Genomic DNA, 19,192 nt, shown 5'->3' with positions numbered 1-19,192 from the left:
ACCCTCTCACACATTCTTTGGGATTGCCCAGTGCTGACCGCTTACTGGAAGGAGGTTTTGGACGAGGTGGATAAGCACTTTGGGATAGAGCTGCCGCGCTTTCCGGCATATGTCTTATTAGGCCTCCCCAACGACCTAATGTACCCATTGAAGTCCCGCAGGGGTAGGCAGATCGCGATTGCGCTGGGGTCTGCGGTCCAGAACATCCTTATTCACTGGCGCACCACCACTGTCCCCTCCATTACGGGTTGGCTGCATAGGCTCTGGCACGTGTTGGGTATGGAGAGGTTGTCGCTTACGGTGGCGGGGGAGATAGACCAATTTGAAGAGCTGTGGCAACCCTTCCTAGCGCTGCTGTCCACCGAGTTCCGGGAGCTCACATGCCCGAGGTACCTTAGACTGCTTAGGCTGACGCCACCGGTGACCCCGGCGGACTAGACTGACTGAGGGACGGGGTCCTGGGGGGGGTGCGGGCTTTTTGGGGCGGATAGTCTTGGTGCGGGGCCATTGGACGGGGGAGTTGGGGTATAGTTTTCTTCCTTTTTTTTCTTTGGTGGGGGATGGGGGACGGGGGGGACGGGCTGTGCTCTGTCGGATTGCTACTGGCTTTCATGGCTTAGATTTGGGGTGTTGGATATGCGCTCAGGGGTTACACAGATTGCATTCTTTTCTGCTTGCTTTTCATTTACTGTGTTTTCCCTCTGGACCAACGAACTGTTCTTTGCCATCGCTCCTGAGTTGCATCTTTTTCTTTTATTGTACTGTATGTAACCCTAACCTCCTATCCCCTTTCCCCATGTTTTTTGTATCAATAAAATGCTTTAAACCTAGAACAATCTGCTGCATTTTCTTATAGGGAATTGTATGAAGATACATCTGATTTTGATACCATGTATTGTTACCAACATTATGGTCAGCACTTTTTGCACAAAACAAGTGTCCCATGCACTGTTGACACTTAACATCAATGGGAACATTGCCCAACACCACCGTAAGGTAGTTCTGCCACATTCATACAGCAATTTGCATACTTTACAGAGTTCAATACATAAAACCCGGCGTCATAATGCTATAAGTTTGCACAAACGAATGCAACTGTGAAGTACATGATGCTGACAAACACCTAGCTTATGTATTCAGCACAATTTATCTCCCAACTGTCTATACAAGGTTTCAACTCTTGGAGGGACACAACAGACACTAAATCCATCTGGAGGACTAACGTTTGGCAGGTTCAGATATCTGAGGCTTTATTTAGAGCTTGCCTCATAACCTTAAAGGTAATATTCCTGTACAGAACAATGCAAAAGACTACCTGCTACGGGTTTGCAAAAATAAAAGACCTGAAAACACCACGTATCCTCCCGCCCACACCTGTTGAAGGTACATCGCATGATACAATGATAAGTGAGGAGGTACTGGGTAAAACTATACATAATAGTACATACAATTCATCAGCTCCCAATTGGAAGGGATGGTTGGTTTGGCCTATCAACACAAATAGGTATCAATCAAGATTCAAGGGTAACACCGGAGGATTTAGAATCCGTAGTACTGACCCACACTATGTACACGCAGATGACCCAGAGTTAGTGACTTCTTATAGTGTTGAGAAGTTATGCCTAGAATGGCTGAAAACCTCAACACTATTACAGGTGAAACAACACTTGTCCCTTCTGTCTGATAACATGGATCTTTGAGATTTCTTGCTAGGTCCCAAGAAACCACGTTAAAAATCACTTCTTATATGCCATCTATGATGAACCGTGGAAAGTCTTCCAATAGTAAGCTGCTGAGAGATTACGTGACCTAGATAGAGTTACCCTAGAAAATTCCTTAGATGTGATAGACAATGGAATGACCACACTTTCTTCACATATTTATTCACTGGGCAACATTGTGATCTAGGAATTGAGATAATGGAACAAGATTTGTCTATTCTACAACCTCGGCAATCTCATTTGCGCTCCATTATGATTTTAAGCTGGACGCTACAATCATTGCGTTCTGGTGGCATGCCATGGCGGTAAATTAACGGCACAAATCTGTTTTCGGCTAATAATCTGACCGACAGACAATTGACCGTGGTGCGCAGAAATGCAAAGTACACCATGCTGCTCATTGAAAAACTAGAGAAGCTACCTTTTATGGTAGCAGAGTCACAGTCTACGGAATGGTTCATTCATGGCTATATCACTCTGCTAATCATGATATTCCAGTTCCAATACTGCCTTAGATACGACCAGGTTGGCAGGTATGAAGGGTTGTGGGAAGGTTACATACAGGAAACCTGGGAGGTACCGTACAGATTTAGGTGCAAAAATCCCGACACTGAAGTTTTCTTGAGTGGGACAGACTGTGAGAAGACTTTAAGTGTGTCCTTAGTGTGCAAGAAGGTCTTGCTTCACGGACCATGTAATGCTTCAATAACGATACTTGAAGGGCTCACCAACTGCAGTGATTCATCCAGTATTCGGGTTACTCTCGAATGGTTGTTATTTAATGCTGAGTGATCAAGGCTGTTGCTGGATGACACCAGATATCGCATATAAAGTCACAGTGAAGTTCAGGGATGTTTGTTGTAAGCAAGTATTGTTTCCCCCAGCTCACATAGTTAGGGAGGCATTACTTTAGCCTTCATTGAATGGTTCCAGTATAAGGTTTGATTCTCTGAGCAGACTGAAAGCCATGTTGTTTCAACAAAATGTAGCCTTAACTTTAGCCCAAGAGACTTTTGATCTCCAGGTTGCAAGGTCTTTGGCAGAGATACAGGCCCTGGTCCGTACAAACTTCCTGACTCATTTCGGAGAAATGGTTCATCGTACCTTTAACATGTCTAATACAAGGTGAATCATACACTTATTTAAGCATATTGGATCAGGTCTGTTAACAACCTTTCAGACCATCTTTGGGGTAATTCCAGCTTTCATACACTCCGTACTTGGAAGTGTTTTTGGAAGCAAGCAATTCCTCAGAGTAATATGGGTTAAGTTCATGCAGTATATACAATTCACTGCAGAACAGATTAAGAAAAAGAGAGAAAACTATAATGAGCAATAAATGTCAAAACAAATGTATATATCTTAAGGTGTACGAGGTGGGATGACGGCACATCCTCTGTAAAAGTTCAACAAGGTCAACTTGAATACGATAGTTATAGTATCTTAGGGTGCCAAGGAAAGAGTCCCTCCTGGCCAGTGGGGGCTCCGAATTTCAACAAAAGCGCTGGGAGAGTGCAGAAACCACCTGCACTGCTTCCAATGGCACTCCGAGTAGAGAAGGAAACTTCTTCAGTGGGAGTTCAATAAAGGTAAGCAAAGTCAAGAATGAAAATACACTGTTTATTAGTACTCCATTTTAGGTGTATTTATTTTGGAAGTCACGTATTAAGTCATAGTGACTTCATTGGAGAAATGTATACACAATTCAATGTTCAAAAGAATCCAATTACATTGATAATGTCCCTATGCATTTCGGGACTGAGGCCCTTCGTCAATCTGAAAATGAGAGTACAAAGTATCAGGGAGAGAAGCCGCCTCCAATCTATAAGTACATAAACAAGGGTAAGGCTAAGATTAAAGCGTGCTGGAGTAAGTATCACGAATGGTGGATCAAGACTAAAACAAATGTGGGTATGAAAAACTGCATGCAAAGAAGTGTGTGTTAAACACAGAGTAACTGAATGATAAACGAAGGAGGTAAAAGTCGTGATGACAAAGACGTTTAAATAAAGTTGAAAATCCCAAAAGTGGAGTTAAACACAGAGTAACTGAATGTTAGCCGGAGAAGGTAAAAGTTGTGATGAAAAAGGCGATTAAATGAAGTTGAAAATCCCAAAAAGTGGAGCGGTAAGCAAAACAGGGTGCGCGCCGGTCAAAGATAACTTACAAACTTTTTGATTAGCTTAAAGGTCACGGAGATAAAATAAATATTTAAACAACAAGCATTAATCACCCGTGTCACAGAAGTTGGAGTGAACGGATTGTTCGAAGCTTACCGGATGGTGTACGAGAAAGACGCGTAGTGTGTCAGTTAAGGAGAATGAAAGTTACGAGAGTAAACGCGGAAGTAAATAGAAATTGACATAGAGGGAGAAAACAAACAAGGGACTCACAGAGGAGAAGGAATAAAGGGAACAAAAAACACAAGTAGTGATGGCAATGAGATAAAAATGTAACCAGGAAAGCATACATTTAATGTGCATAAAAAATAAAAATTAAAGATATTTAGGAAAAACCATGGGAATAAACATTAAAGACAGACGCACGCTGGCGGCCATCTTGGGTGAGGAATACAGAAGGTGATGTTGAACGAGGTGGGTAAAATCAAACAATAAACGAAAATACAACCAGGAACATACAGGTAATGAGAGAAAGATGGGAGATGATGACACTATAGAGAAAAGTCATGTAATTTTCCGGAACAATAAATGAAGAGAATAAAGGACAAGAGCACAAAGAATGGTCATCTGAGGTAAAGCATGGGAAATATGGGTAGTGAGGAAATGTAAGATGAGTTTGAGGGGAAAAAACCGTAGAGAACAAGGAAACACAAAGTGCAATAATGTGAAGTATCGAGGATAGTAAAATGGGAAAGAGAATTGCTAGGTGCAAGAATGTGAAGTATTGAGGATAGTAAAATGAAAAAGTGAAGTACTAGGGTAAAAGACTGTGGGTAACACGGAGTGTGTAGGGTGTAGAAAGAGCTGAAATAGAAAGTGGAAAAAACAGTGGAACAAGAGTACATAAAGGTAAAAAGGTAATTATCAGCAAGTAAGACAACGGGTTGATCAAAGAAAACAACTATATTCAATCCTGTCATTAAGGCCTTTAGGCTGGCAGGCATCAAATCTCTTTATCCAGACCGTTTCTCTTTGTAGGAGTCTTTTTTTGTTATCAGTGCCTGGTCTCAACGGTACAATCTCCAAAACAAGGAACCGTAGTTGACTGACGTTGTGGTGGTTTGCAGTAATGTGGGCCGCAAGGGGTGCTTTAATAGTCTTGTTCCTTATAGTGCTCTTGTGTTCGGTCAAACGAACTTTAACTTTTCTTTCAGTTTTACCTACATAAGGTAACCCGCAAGGACATTTGAGTAGATACACAACGTTTTTGGAGTCACAAGTTGCGTTCGTCGAAAGCTTAATGACTTTTCCAGATGATGGATGATTAATGGTGTTCCCTTTGATGATGTTGTGACAATTACTGCAATTTAGGCAGGGTTTGGTACCAGTGTAACGAATGGAAGAGTCAGTAGGTTGAGTCTCCAAAATGTTCTTGATATTTTTAGCTCTCTGGTAAGTGAACAGTGGTCTGTGGTTAAAAATACCCTGGAAATCTGGTTCATATTGGATCATGTCCCAAACCCTGCCTAAATTGCAGTCATTGTCACAACATCATCAAAGGGAACACCATTAATCTTCCATCATCTGGAAAAGTCATTAAACTTTCCACCAACGCAACTTGTGACTCCAAAATTTCTGATCTCATTATAAGAATGGAAGTATACCACAAAGTGTGTGAGCAGCGGCAGCTCCTCCGCTTTGGCGGAGGAGCGTTGCCTCCCCCCAAAACAGCAGGGAAGGAAAATAAAATGACACTTGTATTATTTCTCCTTTCCTGCCAAATCTTGGTGGTGGGGATTGGGGGTGACAGCACTGAGGGGAGTGGTAGTGCACTCTCTTCACTGCGAATGAGGGTTTGGCTGGCCATCTCAGACCGGCCAACCTTCATGGGCAGTGAAGCTCTCTCCAACCCCAGCTACCTTGCTGGGAAGTGCAGGCACAGACTCCCAGTCTGTCCTGGAGCTGCTGTCCTGTGAGAGCAGCTTCAGGATTGGCTGCAGTGCATTCTGGGAACCTGTGCCAAGATGTGGAGCAGAGAAGCGTGACATGGCAGCCTGAAGGTGTGTTTTTAAAATTATTTTGTGTTTTTATTTTGCTCTCTCCCTTCACGATCCCTATGCCCCCTCTCACCCTTTCCCCTGCCTGCCCAGCCACCCTGCCACTTGTCACAAACACTGTCTGCTACTGATTGTGAGCACTCTTGGCTAAAACACTGGGCTAAATAAAGGTGACAGTAATGTGTTACATTCTCTGGATTGCTGTGGGTTGATACAGGTAAAATTAAAACATTTGTTATTTCCTCCACAGCATTCAGATTTATGCTGCAGTTTTAGGCCCAGTATTTACTGTCCTCCATTTCTGGAGAATGTGCATTGTTTGAGTTCAGCACAAGAAGTGATTGACAGACCATGCATGCTGGACCGGAGAATACCATCTGAGCAAACCTGCAATCATTTCCACAATTTATCATTTCTATTTTCACTCCCAAATAATTAAAAGAAGTTGCAACTTTAAACGAGCACAATAAACCATAAGAATTGCTTCTTGACACTGGTGGCTATCAAATGATTGGGTTGTTTAGTGGGATACATAACCTTGTTATTGTTTATGTACTTGCTCTTGGGCCCATGGTATTCCATTAGCTTTGGTCAACTACATTTGATGATGCTACCACTGTAATCTAATCTTAATTTACCCGTGTTCTAATCTCATTGTCAATAAGTGGCAGTGTATACGTCAATATTTGATTGTTGCTATCTCTTCATGCCCCAATGACTGTGTCTCACTTTCACTATCATGCTTTGTGTCACTGTGTTCCCATGTTTCTATTAACTTGTATCCCTGTTTGACTTCCCTTGTTCCTAGTGTCTCTGAGTCCATCTTGCCACATCCCCATAGCCAGTATTTCTATGCCAATACCCCAGTGCCAGTACCCTCGTTACAGTGTCAGTGTGACCATGTATTTTTGTCATTGCATCTATATCAGTGTCCTCATACCTGAGAATCACTGATATATTGTGTGTGTCCTTTTGTGAGAACCCCCATGACCATCTATCTCCATTTTGGTAAGTCAAATTTCAAATATAATGAAAACATGGGGCCATATTACCAACAACTAGCAATAATTATCGGTATGTTGGCTTAGCGGCAATATTTTTATCGCCGAGCTCCAGCGATTTTTATCGCTTAGGAACCTTGCTATTATCAAGGTTTATCTCCTAAGCGATAAAAATCGGCCGAAATGCATGAATATCGCTGAAAAGTCAGCGATATTCATGCATTACCGAGCCAAAGCTCTTAGCCATGTTATCCACCTAGCATTGGATAACATGGCTAAGAACTGCTCAGGGGCAGGTGTTAGCTTTTGGAGATATTCGTGCTTAGCGCGAATATCTCTAAAAGTTGGTAATAGGAGATAGCGATGTTAGAGACTGTTTCCAGTCGCTAACATCTTGGCACGCCCACTTTGCATATCATTAGTGACAACATTTCTCTGACATGCAAAGTGGGGCCCAAGATGGTCGCTATCTCCTACTAGCTGTCGCTAACTGGTGTTAGCAACAGCTAGATAATAGGGAAATAATTTTATCTCCGCTTTCTTGGCTTTTAAAGCCAAAAAAGCGGAGATAAACCCCCTTGATAATAGGCCCAATGGTTTGCTCAAATTTTGTTCATACATCAGAAGATAGCATAAAAACATCAGTCATTCACTGCACCCTCCTGCAAGGGGATCTCTGATCCTGTTTAAAAATGCAGGGTGGTTGCCGGCTGCAAGCAGCTGCTCTGAATTTCTCTTGAATGCGCTGCCCTGGGGGTAGCGTGAGTTTGCGGCTACCCAACAGCAGCGCATTCTTCCTGACAGAATGCACGTTCCATGTTTGCCCCTAGCGCACCTGCTTTAAGGTGCGCTGTGGCGCAAACATGGAAAGTGCACCCTATTTGTAATACAGCCCCAGGATGCTCTTTGTCTCAATCAATACCATTTTTCTGGTGTGAGCTTTGGACTGCCAGTTTCTGCTCCTCCTTTTGGTCTCTGGTACATTTACCAGACCACACTGGACAACTAAGGAGTCTGTTAACAACCCCTACTGTAGGCCCCATTCTCACAAAAGTAGTAAAGCTGCACCTGTAAGTTGTCATCTACATGTGGGCGCAGATTTACAAATTGTTCCCCTTCACCATTTTTCCCAGTACTACGCTAGGAAAGCTGTATTACTGGAGATGTCAAGTGATTCTTCCTTTGGACATCTGACAACCTCATTGGAAACTCTAGACCAACACACTTGTAGTGAACAATGCCCTGACAATGTAGGATGGAAACAATTATTCTACTCATCCTTGAATTCATTTACACATTTCTTGACATCGTCAACACCAATAAAAGCAGTCTAAACTTTCTACCAACAATGGGTTTTAAGTTATTGGTTTCATATGGTTGTTCTTCTCCTATTCAGTGTTTAGAGTCCACACAACTCACAGATAAAACACCTAGTAAACAGGAGAAGAATTTTTTTTATATATCTTGGTGACTGGTGTTCCGGACCATCCAGCCCTGAAAACCATTTCGGGGGGGTATCACACACTTTTCTTATAGCCACGTTGAAGACGATTTGTGTTTGCATAAAAATAGTTCTGTGGTGCTATACCAGACCCTAAAGGTTGTAATATTTATCATTTTAAGTTGTATTTATTGTATTTCTTACAATGAGAACTCATGTCATGGCCAAAAAGCAAGATTCTTCCACAAATGTTCTTCTCCCTTGTTGTAAGTACTCCTAATTGGCAATGGGAGATAGCGTAATTGTCTTTTTTTCTGTCTGTCTAAAGTGGTTGTGTGCCCCCAAATGATGACAGGACGCAGTAGTGAAGGTTACGTTATTTATTCAAGTTCTATCGTCAGAGAGCGCCGAGCCGGGTGTAGTCCGTGCTCTTGCACTCGCGCTAATGCCGCGCAGGGTTGCGCACGTATCACAAAATGGCCGCTGCCGCACGTCGCGTCGTTATGCAATGTGCGTGCACTAGACCGCTACACTACATATCTCCCTTTTTTCCAAACAGTGAAAACTATAACTTACAGTCCACCGCTCATCTCAAAGTCCTGAAACCTGGCAGGCTTGACCACTGCTCTGCCTCGGCGGGTCAGTCTTACTGGGGTGGCCATGGCTTCTCTCGCAGGAGTCCCTGCACCGGCTCCCTCACTGTTCAACGCAGCCCTGTTCTCTCTTGGTCTCCTTGTGTTCATCTCGCTTTCCATTCTGGGACTACCTCTGTTGCTTTGCTCCTCGCCAAGTTCTTCTCCCACCATGTCTGCTTCTCCATTGGCCATTTCTTCCTCTACTCTAGGCTCCTCCACAACTTCAGATTCTCTTTCTCATTGGCCCCACTGTAACACCTTGTTGCATCTCGCCATGCGGTCCTGCGACCACACATTCCCATCACTCAACAAGGCTGCTCTGTCGTACACCTCCTTCACATGTAAGGGTTTACTATATTTGCTATCTCCTTTTCTTTGCATTGTCGCCAGCTTAACTCGCACCCATTCGCCTTCCTCTAGGCCTGAGTCTCTTACATTTCGACGCTTGTCGTAGTGTTTTGCACATGTGGCTTGAGCCTTCTCCAGGCTTGCCTTAACCACTGCCGGGGACCACTTGCTCACTATGGTTTTCTCCTTCCATACTCGATTGTCCTTTGTGAAAGGGTCACAACCTCTCAAGATTTGAAATGGACTATATCCTATTCCTGTGGGGGTGATCCTGTAGGCCCATATCATTTTCCATATTTCCTGCTCCCAGTCCTTATTACTCGCTATCGCTGCTTGCACCGATCCCATCACCACACGATTAAATCGTTCCATTAGGCCATTGCCTGCCCAGTGATAGATCGACGTGTGCTTGGATAGAATACCATTTCTTTCTATAAAGTGAGTCCATTTGTCTGAGGTGAACTGAGGATCGTTGTCGCTTAGGATCGACTTGGGAATACCCTCTCTCACGAAAGTGTCATTCAGGAATTTTAGGATTGTTTCGGCGTCCATTACTTCTCCCACCTTCATCTCGGGCCACTTTAAGTACCTGTCAATGAGGACACACACGTATTTTTGTATGCCCTGTCCATCCAAGATTGGGCCCAAGACGTCAATGGACAGCTCCTCCCACGGGTTCTGTGGGGGTTCAAATCTACCCAGTGCAGGGCGCAGTGGCTTGAGGGTTTTGTCCGCTCCCTGGCACTGTGGGCATTCTCTGACATATTGTTCCGTTCTTAAGTCCATACCTGGCCACCAATATCCTTGCTTGGTTCTCAGTTTCATTTTTACTATCCCTAGATGGCCTTCGTGGAGCAACAGCAGTAGTTTTACCACTATGCCTTCAGGGGGAATGACCTTGTCTCCTCTGAACACGAACACTCCTTGATTGTCCACCGACAATTCTTCCCTGACTTCGTAGTACATCCTGAGGTTTCCGCTTGTGTGCTTCTTTTCTGGCCAGCCCTGCATTATGTACCTCTTCACCTTTTGCATGATCGGGTCTTTGTTATATGCTTCATTCCACTCCTCGTTGCTGATGACCTTCTCTTGGTCATCCGTCAGGGCCACCATTTCTTCTCCACCTGCTGGGTACTCTTCCCCTGGTTCCCCTGGTTCCATTGCTGCAGCTCTACTCAAATAGTCCCCCACTCTGTTCCAACTGCCTGGAATATATTCCATGTCGTACCTAAATTCTAGTAACTTTAATGTCATTTTTCAGATTATGGGGGTGGCGCTGGCGTGGCTGCTGGAAGTTAGTACCTTCACCAAAGGCTTGTGATCGGTTTTCAATTGGAAGCAGGTGCCCCACAGAAATTGTCTGAATCTTGTTATTGCCCACACCACGGCCAGCATCTCTATTTCGAGGACGCTGTATTTTCTTTCCGTGTCACTCAACGTGCACGAGGCGAAGCTGAGTGTTTCCATCACTCCCTGTACTCGATCCAGAATCAACACCGCACCCAAGCCTTTATCACTGGCGTCTGTGGTGAGTACCGTTCTTCCCTGTGGATCATATCCGTATAGGGGTATGGCTCACACTACGTCCTTCTTAATGCTCTCAAATTCCCTGTTTGTCTCCTCCGTCCACTTGAACACCACGCTTTCCCTTGTTAGCATCCTCATGTGGTGCGTTTTGGTTGCGAAATGCTGCACGAATTTACTGTAGTATTCCGCCATACCTAAGAAGGACCTGACGTCTTCCTTATTGGCAGGCGGGGGTGCATCACAGATCGCCTTCACGTTCTCGGGTTTGGGTGTGATGCCTTGCACACCGATCTCGTGTCCCAAATACGTTACTGATTCCATGCCCATTTCTCCCATTCGGCCATCAGGCCCTTTCCTTCTAGTGCTCTCAGAACCTTGGTGAGTTTGGCGTTGTGGTCTAATTTGTCTCGACCCATCACCAGGATATCGTCCTGGAAATATTGGATACCATCCATATTCTTGAACAATTGGTGCATCAGCTTCTGAAACACCGCTGCCACTGAAGCCAGTCCAATCGGCATACGGCGGAACTGGTAGCACCCGAAGGGGGTTATAAATGATGTTAACCTTCAGCTCTCCGGGTGCAGAGCGATCTGATGGTATGCAGATGTCAAGTCAATAGTTGAGTACCATTTGATGCCTCTCGTTTTGGCCAGCATCTCTTTGATCCTTGGCAAAGGAAACTTCTCAACCACAATGTTTTTATTCAGTTCTCTTAGGTCTACGCAGAGCCTGACCTTTCCACTGGGTTTCATAACCACTACTAGTGGGGCCAACCACTCAGCACGTGTAATCGGTTCGATTATTCCTTTCCTTTCTAGTTCTTGTAGCTCTACTTACACCGCCTCTCTTATTGCTAGCGGTACATTCCTCACTTTGTGAGCCACAGGTATGGCATCTGCCTTGAGGATAATTTTGTGCGCAAACTTTTCTAGCTAGCCCACGGTGCCTCCAAAAACTTTGGGATATTCCTTCTTCCACTTATCCAAATCTGGCCACGCTTCCGGTTCGGTGAGTAGGATTTGTTCTTTGCCACCCGGGTCCAGTTTGATGCCCAAGTCGCCTTGGTCTAGCCATCCCAGCACCGAGGTTCCCTTCTCTGATATGTACAGTTTGCAGTTGGTGCTGCGTCCTCTAAATTCGAATTTTAGTGGTCTGAATCCCACCATGGGAATGCGGTCACCATTGTACGTAACCGGCCTTATGTCCAGTTTCTCCAGGTCTGGGCCTAGGTGCAGCTTGAAGGTTTCGTTCCACACTGCACGCTGGACAATGGTGTAGGGTGATCCCGTGTCTGCTACTATACTTATCGGTACCCCACCAATGGTCATGTCTAGTACCGGTTTGGTCGATCTTTTATTGTCCACACTCAACACTTGGTCATGGATGCATAGGACCGTGTCTTCATCTTCAAGATCCTCCCCTTCTCTGTCCTCTTGTCCTTGGTCAATGTATTTGACCATGTTCCTGGATGACTTCCTGTGGCACACTTTTTCATAGTGCCCTGTGATTCCGCAATACAGACATTTGGCGCGAAACACCGGACACTTTCTGTTATGAGCTTTGTGCGCCCAACTCCCGCATCTGTAGCACGATTTCTTGTTGCTTCCCGTCTGTTTTCCTGGTGGTCCCGGGTTACCTTGCCACCTGTTCGGTCCTTTTGATGACAGTCCCTTGCTTCTGTTTTCCTTGTGATGCTCATCGTCATCAATCTTGTTCACCATCGGACTCACCGCGGCCTCCCTTTTGCCGCTTCCGCGCACCTTCGCGCCAATTCTGCTCTCCTGACTATTATCATTACTTCCTGCAGTGTGGCGTCACCGCTGGCCCACAGCTTGTCTTGCACCGCAGCACTCATGGTGTGCATCACGATTTGATCCTTAATGAATTCATCTTGGAACGTTTCTTATTTACATGTGGATGCCAACTTCCTCAACGCCGCTACGTATTCTTCCACCGACTCTCCTGTATGTTGCTTCCTCTGCTGGAAGTTGTATCTGTCTATCGACACACAAACCGTGGGCTTATAATGTTCATTCAACTCCTTAGTAGCATGAGCATATACGTCGTTATCCGTACTTGCTCATGGTTTGGGTACCAAATTCTGGAAAATCCTTTGCCCCTCCGGGCCTAGATTATGTAATAATATCCGTCTCTTCCGTTTACTGGAGAACTTCTCTGCGTCCTCATCCTCCAACAACTCGATGAAGTTGTCTATGTAATCTCTCCAGTCTTCCCACCTCATGAGGGGCTCCCCTGGTTTGGGTAAGAACTGCACGGGGGCCGTCGCTGACACTGCTTGCGCGCTCATCCTTTCGCGCCTTTCTGTTCCTGGGGCGTCTCCGTGGCTTCTGGGGCTACCTGGCTCACTATTCTCCTCTCGGTGTTCTGCCTGTGGATGAGGGGTCTCTTGTTCTGCCCCTTCGCTATTCCTGGAGGCAGCCAGTGCTCCTGCTCTCAATTGTGTGGTGTTGCGGGGTGTCACGGCCACTGTGCTCCCTTCGCTCTACTTTTCTACTCCCCTGTGCTGGGTTCACCTACCTTCCTGAGGCTGTGGGCTCTGCCTCCACTCTCTTGTGTCTGCCTCCTGTGCGCAGTGTTGTTTTCGGTTAACTTGCTGTGTTACTGGTACCGGGCTGTTGGTTTCCCTGGTCCAGATCGATTCCTGTCCTTTTTGTTTTGGGGGGTGGGTTCTTCTTTTATTCGAATCCCACTCTCGTCGCCATTGTAAAGTGGTTGTGTGCCCCCAAATGATGACAGGACGCAGTAGTGATGGTTACGGTATTTATTAAAGTTCTATTGTCAGAGAGCGCCGAGCCGGGTGTAGTCCGTGCTCTGGCACTCGCGCTAATGCCGTGCAGGGTTGCGTGTGCATCACAAAATGGCCGCTGCCGCACGTCGCTTTGTTACGCAACGTGCGTGCACTAGACCGCTACACTACAGTCTGTCCTCCCATTGTCAGGTTCCTATCCACAATTACTTTTTGTAGTCATTAGAGGCTGAGCTTGGAAGAGTTTAAATACCATAAATTGTTCAAATTCATTATATCGCTACATTTATCAGGAAACCTCAAAGTTTTTGGGTGCAATCTCTATTTTTTCCCATCATAATATGTTGCTGAATAGAAGGAGCTGTGTTCTCATGACTAAATTGATAACTACATAACCTGGTTCCCTGGATCCAAAACATGGAGCTTTATTTACCTAAGTCAAGTGGCTGTTGTTTCTGAGATTTCTTTCTCAAAGCTCTATGGTGGCATACATTCCCCTGCATAATGTGATTTACTTCTGTTTCGATGTGCATGACTGCAGCCTATTACACATGTTTGCTAAGCCTACATCACAAACAAAATAGAAAAGCTTATATTTTTAAATGTTTCTGGTAGATGCCATACAATGTTCTTTGCATAATTTGAAGGCATTAGTTTGGGAAATTCCGTTTTCAGGAAGACAATTATGATTGATATGCTCAACAGGTTTTTTAAACTTTAACAATAGGCATTTAGCCTATTGGAAAAGATAGGTGAGCAGCAGATGAGACGAGCAAGGGTAAATTTCCCTCCATGTTCTTTTATTGTTTGTTTGTCTACTTAGCAGTATGTACATTCTTATAGTTACCGAACTGAAAATAACTGCTTGTCATTTCCCAGAGTGCCATTTAGGGTCAGAACCAATTCTTACGATCTTTAGAGAATCTCCCAACTAGTACCCCTCTCCTGGCACCTGGGTTCAATCTGGCCCACAGGTACATCACCCATAAAGCAGCCCTTAGACCTTTGCTCTATTGGAGACAGCTATGGGCCTCTAAGGAATTAGTCCTGCATCGGATGGGATTGGAGAACCAATTTAGGCAGCCTGGAGTTTCCAGGATCCCCTGGTTTGGGCACATCAAGACCTACCTGACAGAGCTGGGATGCGAACTGCTAGGGACTAATCTGGGAGCTATGACCGGTGTGTCAAAGGCTGCACTTACGGCGATTTACTAGAGGTATATAGATGGAGAATTGAGCAGGAGTATGGGTGCTCTGACCTAAGCTTTCAGGGAATTTAAAGATACCTTCCTTATGGAAGATTACATAGACTTTATCGAGCCCCCATTAGCAAAAACCCTGTACATTAAATTTCGTTTCCGAACCTTACCACTGCAATCATTTACTGCTAAATGGGGGCACCATAATACTGACCCAGACATGACCTGTCTTATCTGTCCCCAGATAAAAGAATGTATTACTCAAATGTATTTTTCTGCCAACTTTATTATAACCACAGGAAGAAATTGATACTACCACTCTGTCAGATTATGAGGATTAGGGACTTTAGGAGTGTTTCTAGAATCCTCAGATCAAATACAGTACACTTGATCGTACTTGCGGTGTCCCATTTTTACTGGGAGTGTGGAGAACCAGACAGGGCAGTGTAGGGCCCTAAATACTGTATTGCACTGACCCTTTTTGTTGGTAATGTGACCCATTGAAAAAATGTTAGCTCCACCATTTAACTTAATGCCCTGCTCTAATGAGGTGCTAATTCTCTATTGGAATCCAGAACTACAGGTCATTTGGCTGTAGCCTTTTTTGTGACTAGCTATGTTTACAGATTATGCGGCTACCTAAGCATTGCTTATTAATAACTTTTTATGATGGTTTTCAATGATTTTATTGGTTTTATCAATTTTGAAGTTTTTATGTGAACTGTATTGATGTGACTGTTATGGCTGCACTTGCTGAATAAAGATAATATGAATGAAAGTAAAGTATTCTTGTCAGTCAGTCAAAATAAATGTATTTCGCCAACATAATGAAGGCATAAAAAGTATACTACAAATAAAACATTTCACAACATTACAGTAAAGTTAAAATACAAAGAATTATACACATTTACCACAATAAAAATGTATACACACATAATTATTAACACAATTCAATAAATTGATTCTTCTTATAAAAGATTAGCAGAATGAATGTCTCTTTTTTAGGGCAGATAAAAAGAAAGACGCTAAAGATAAACAGGTTAGAGGGTCAGACAGTAACTGCAGATAGAAAAGGGCCACAAAACACTGTTTAAAAGTCATTTTACGAATGAGGGGGATAATAAACCTTTTCCTTTCATTACAATAACATTTACAGAAAAACAGAAAGTGCATATCATTCTGTATAGATAGCTCATCACAGATACAAATCTCGGAACCAATATAGGTATTACGGGGAAGACCCAACATCAGAGGGATGTAATTTAAATGGAATCTCACCAAGATATACCTGTGTTGTAGATTAGTGACGAACGATAGATATGTTAAATTTATTTCCATTTATATTATGCTAGGAGCTGCCAGATATGCTTTAACTGTTGAAAGCTTAGTATTTAGTACCTCCCTTCTTGTCTGCAGATTATATAGCAAATGAGCTTTAAAGGCATTCTTAGAAATAGACCAGCAAGTTGTAGGGTCTGCAAAGAGATGAGGTAACCCAGTTGCTTTCAAAGTCGATTCGACATAGCGTAGCCAGCTGATATTTCCCACCCCACCTGATTTAAAAAGCTCCTTTACAATATCTCTTATCAATGAGAGGGTCTCCTTTTGCCATGTTGAGTGGCACATTAAAATTGGTGCCACAGAGATTTTATCGGTGCTTTAAGGGGTTCTCAGTTCCATATGGCAGTTAAAATTTGACCTTAACTTTGGCAGTGCAAGTAACTTTTTTTTAAAGGTATATTCAATAGATTGCAGCTTCACACAATCTCTGGTTCCCCAAACAGCTGCTCCGTAAGTGGCAACAGATACCGTCTTAGCTTCATACACAGTTTCTCTCACATCTACAGGTTTTAAACTAGTTTTTTATAAAGGTAGTTAGGGCCCCAATCTTCTTTTCCACCTGCATACCCCTATTTACAATCATGCTTTGCCAGTTAATTTGATGGTCAAACATAATCCCTAAATAGTTAAAAGAATCGACAACTCCCAGTTTTCCCCCTTCAGTGTTAATTTGGGGCTGTTTCAGCTATTTTGGGTCTGAATGGTTAACTTTCATATCCAGATTGTTCATAAATTGCATATATTCCAACACTAAATGACGCAGCACATTTCTGGTTCGAGCTAAAACTACTGTGTCATCTGTACATAATAGTAATGGTAATGGTACTTGTAATGAATTAATATAAGGAACATCTTGAGTAGATCCCAGCAGGGCCGATTCTACATCATTGGTATAGAGTGCAAATAGAAAGGGGGCAAGAATACAGCCTTGCCTCACACCTCTAGCAATTTTAAAATGCCTGGTACACTCTCCTCCCTTTTCATAGCGAACACAGGCTGAGACACCTGAGTACAAGTCGCGAATGATATTAATAATGTTCAAGTCAATCCCCATTGCCTCCATGATCTGACAGAGCCTAGGCTGTGCCACACAGTCAAAGGCTGCGGACAGATCCATGAAGGCAAGATAGAGATGGCCATTTTTGGCTGCCATGTATTTTGCTATAATTAGACTCAGGTTCAGGAACTGATCCACAGTGCCTTTCCCTTTTCTAAAGCCAAACTGGCATGGGGTTATAATATTCTTTTCTAGATCCCATTCCTTCAATCTGTTTAAAAGTTGCCAACCCATTAGTTTTGCTGTAGAGTATATTAAAAAAAAGGTCTATAGTTTTTCAGAATTGACCTATCCCCCTTTTTGTAGATAGGAATAATTACAGTTGTCTTCCACGAAGGAGGGGCACCTATTTGGACAATTATATTAAAAATGTTTGTTAAAAGCAGGGCCCAAATATCTTGGTACAAATCAATAGGGACTCCGTCCGGTCCTGGTGACTTTACATGTTTACACTGGTTTAAAGCATACTTAGTTTCTTTGTGTGTAAAACTAACAGCCCACCCTGCCCTCACTAAACTTGCCAGAATAAACTGAGCAGTTACCGACTCATCAGCTCCAAATAGACTTTCAAAGTGGGTCACCCATTCCTCCTGTTGAACATGTGTCCGTGGTCATGGATTGCTCATCACTTAAAAAAGGGGCGTTAATCAAAGACCTAAATGCCTGCAAACCTTTTGATAAAGCAGCCTTTTGCAAATTTTCCCACCACTCTTCCTTCAGGGCTTTCAACCTAGTTGTTGTTGCTTTTTTATAAACTTGACACAAAGACTTAATCAAATGTCGGTTACAAGGTTTGGACTTCAAGGCTATATAAAGATGTCTTTAATGTTTTATCACAGTCCTCATCAAACCAACTACATTTTTTATGATGGTCATTACGTATAAAACGGGATAAATAGTTTTTAACATCAGATAAAATCAGCTCAAAGGCCGAGACCGTGCTGTCGTGAGAAACTGAGTCTAGGCAAAGCATTATCTCCCCAAATCAATTGGAGACTAAATTGGCCAGGAAGCTCATAGTATCTACTATTTCCCACTTCAAAACAATGCTGTTTTCTCCTGCAATTACAGGGTTTTCGGGAAGTTTAAAAACGCATTAATTTTTCTTTGCAGAGGGGATGAGAAAAGTTATTGCAGCTGATCACTAAAAGGATAAAAATCAATCTCAAAGTGGTAGAAAAGCCCTCTTATTGAATCAGAGACCAGAACATAATCAAGGGTAGAGAAAACTAAATTATTTAAAAAAGTAAATCCTAACTGACCAGTTAAGGTATCAGAAACATTGAAAAATACAAGATTGTTTATAGTTAACAATCTAATTAAAGCATTTCCATACTCGGTATGACCAAAGTCAGGGACACTCTCCCCATCATCATCCTGCATTCCACTTACTGGCACATTAATCTTGTCACAAGGGTGAGTGTTAAAATCCCGGATCCAAATCATATTGCAAGGTTTAGTGCTTTTGTCTTGCAAGTTATTAATATCTCTTTCTAAAGGAGCTGGCACCGCTGCTTGATTGCTTCCAAAATTGTTATTATAAAAATGAATAAGGAGCCAGCAATAATCCACACAGTACTCCATTAGATTAATATTATAATAAGGTGATGTGTTTAAAAATGACTTCACTTTAAGAGGAAAAGCATTAGATAGTAGGGTCAATAAACCACCCTTAGCACGACCAGCAGGTGAGGGTATGGCAGAAGGTTGAAAAGAACAATACCCATGGGAAGCACCCTATATCTTTAGATGTGAACAGAGAGAGACATTCTGTATTAGACCTTTTTTGATTGTAGCCAGCAATATTCCAAGACATAGCCGCAATAGACCCTAAACCATTCTCTTGGTATGCCAGTTTCTGGGGCATATTCAGACTGTCTAACTGCATACCTATTAGGGCTTGAGGAATTACAAAAGAAGCAGTGAGTAGAGGAGACCCTTTTTGTAATTCTATAACACCATCCCCATTCGCTAA

The sequence above is a fragment of the Lissotriton vulgaris genome, chromosome 8, assembly GCF_964263255.1.
Source record: "Lissotriton vulgaris chromosome 8, aLisVul1.2, whole genome shotgun sequence".
Lineage (NCBI taxonomy): Eukaryota > Metazoa > Chordata > Amphibia > Caudata > Salamandridae > Lissotriton > Lissotriton vulgaris.
The sequence above is the reverse complement of the archived record's forward strand: the minus strand, read 5'-3'. Positions refer to the sequence as shown.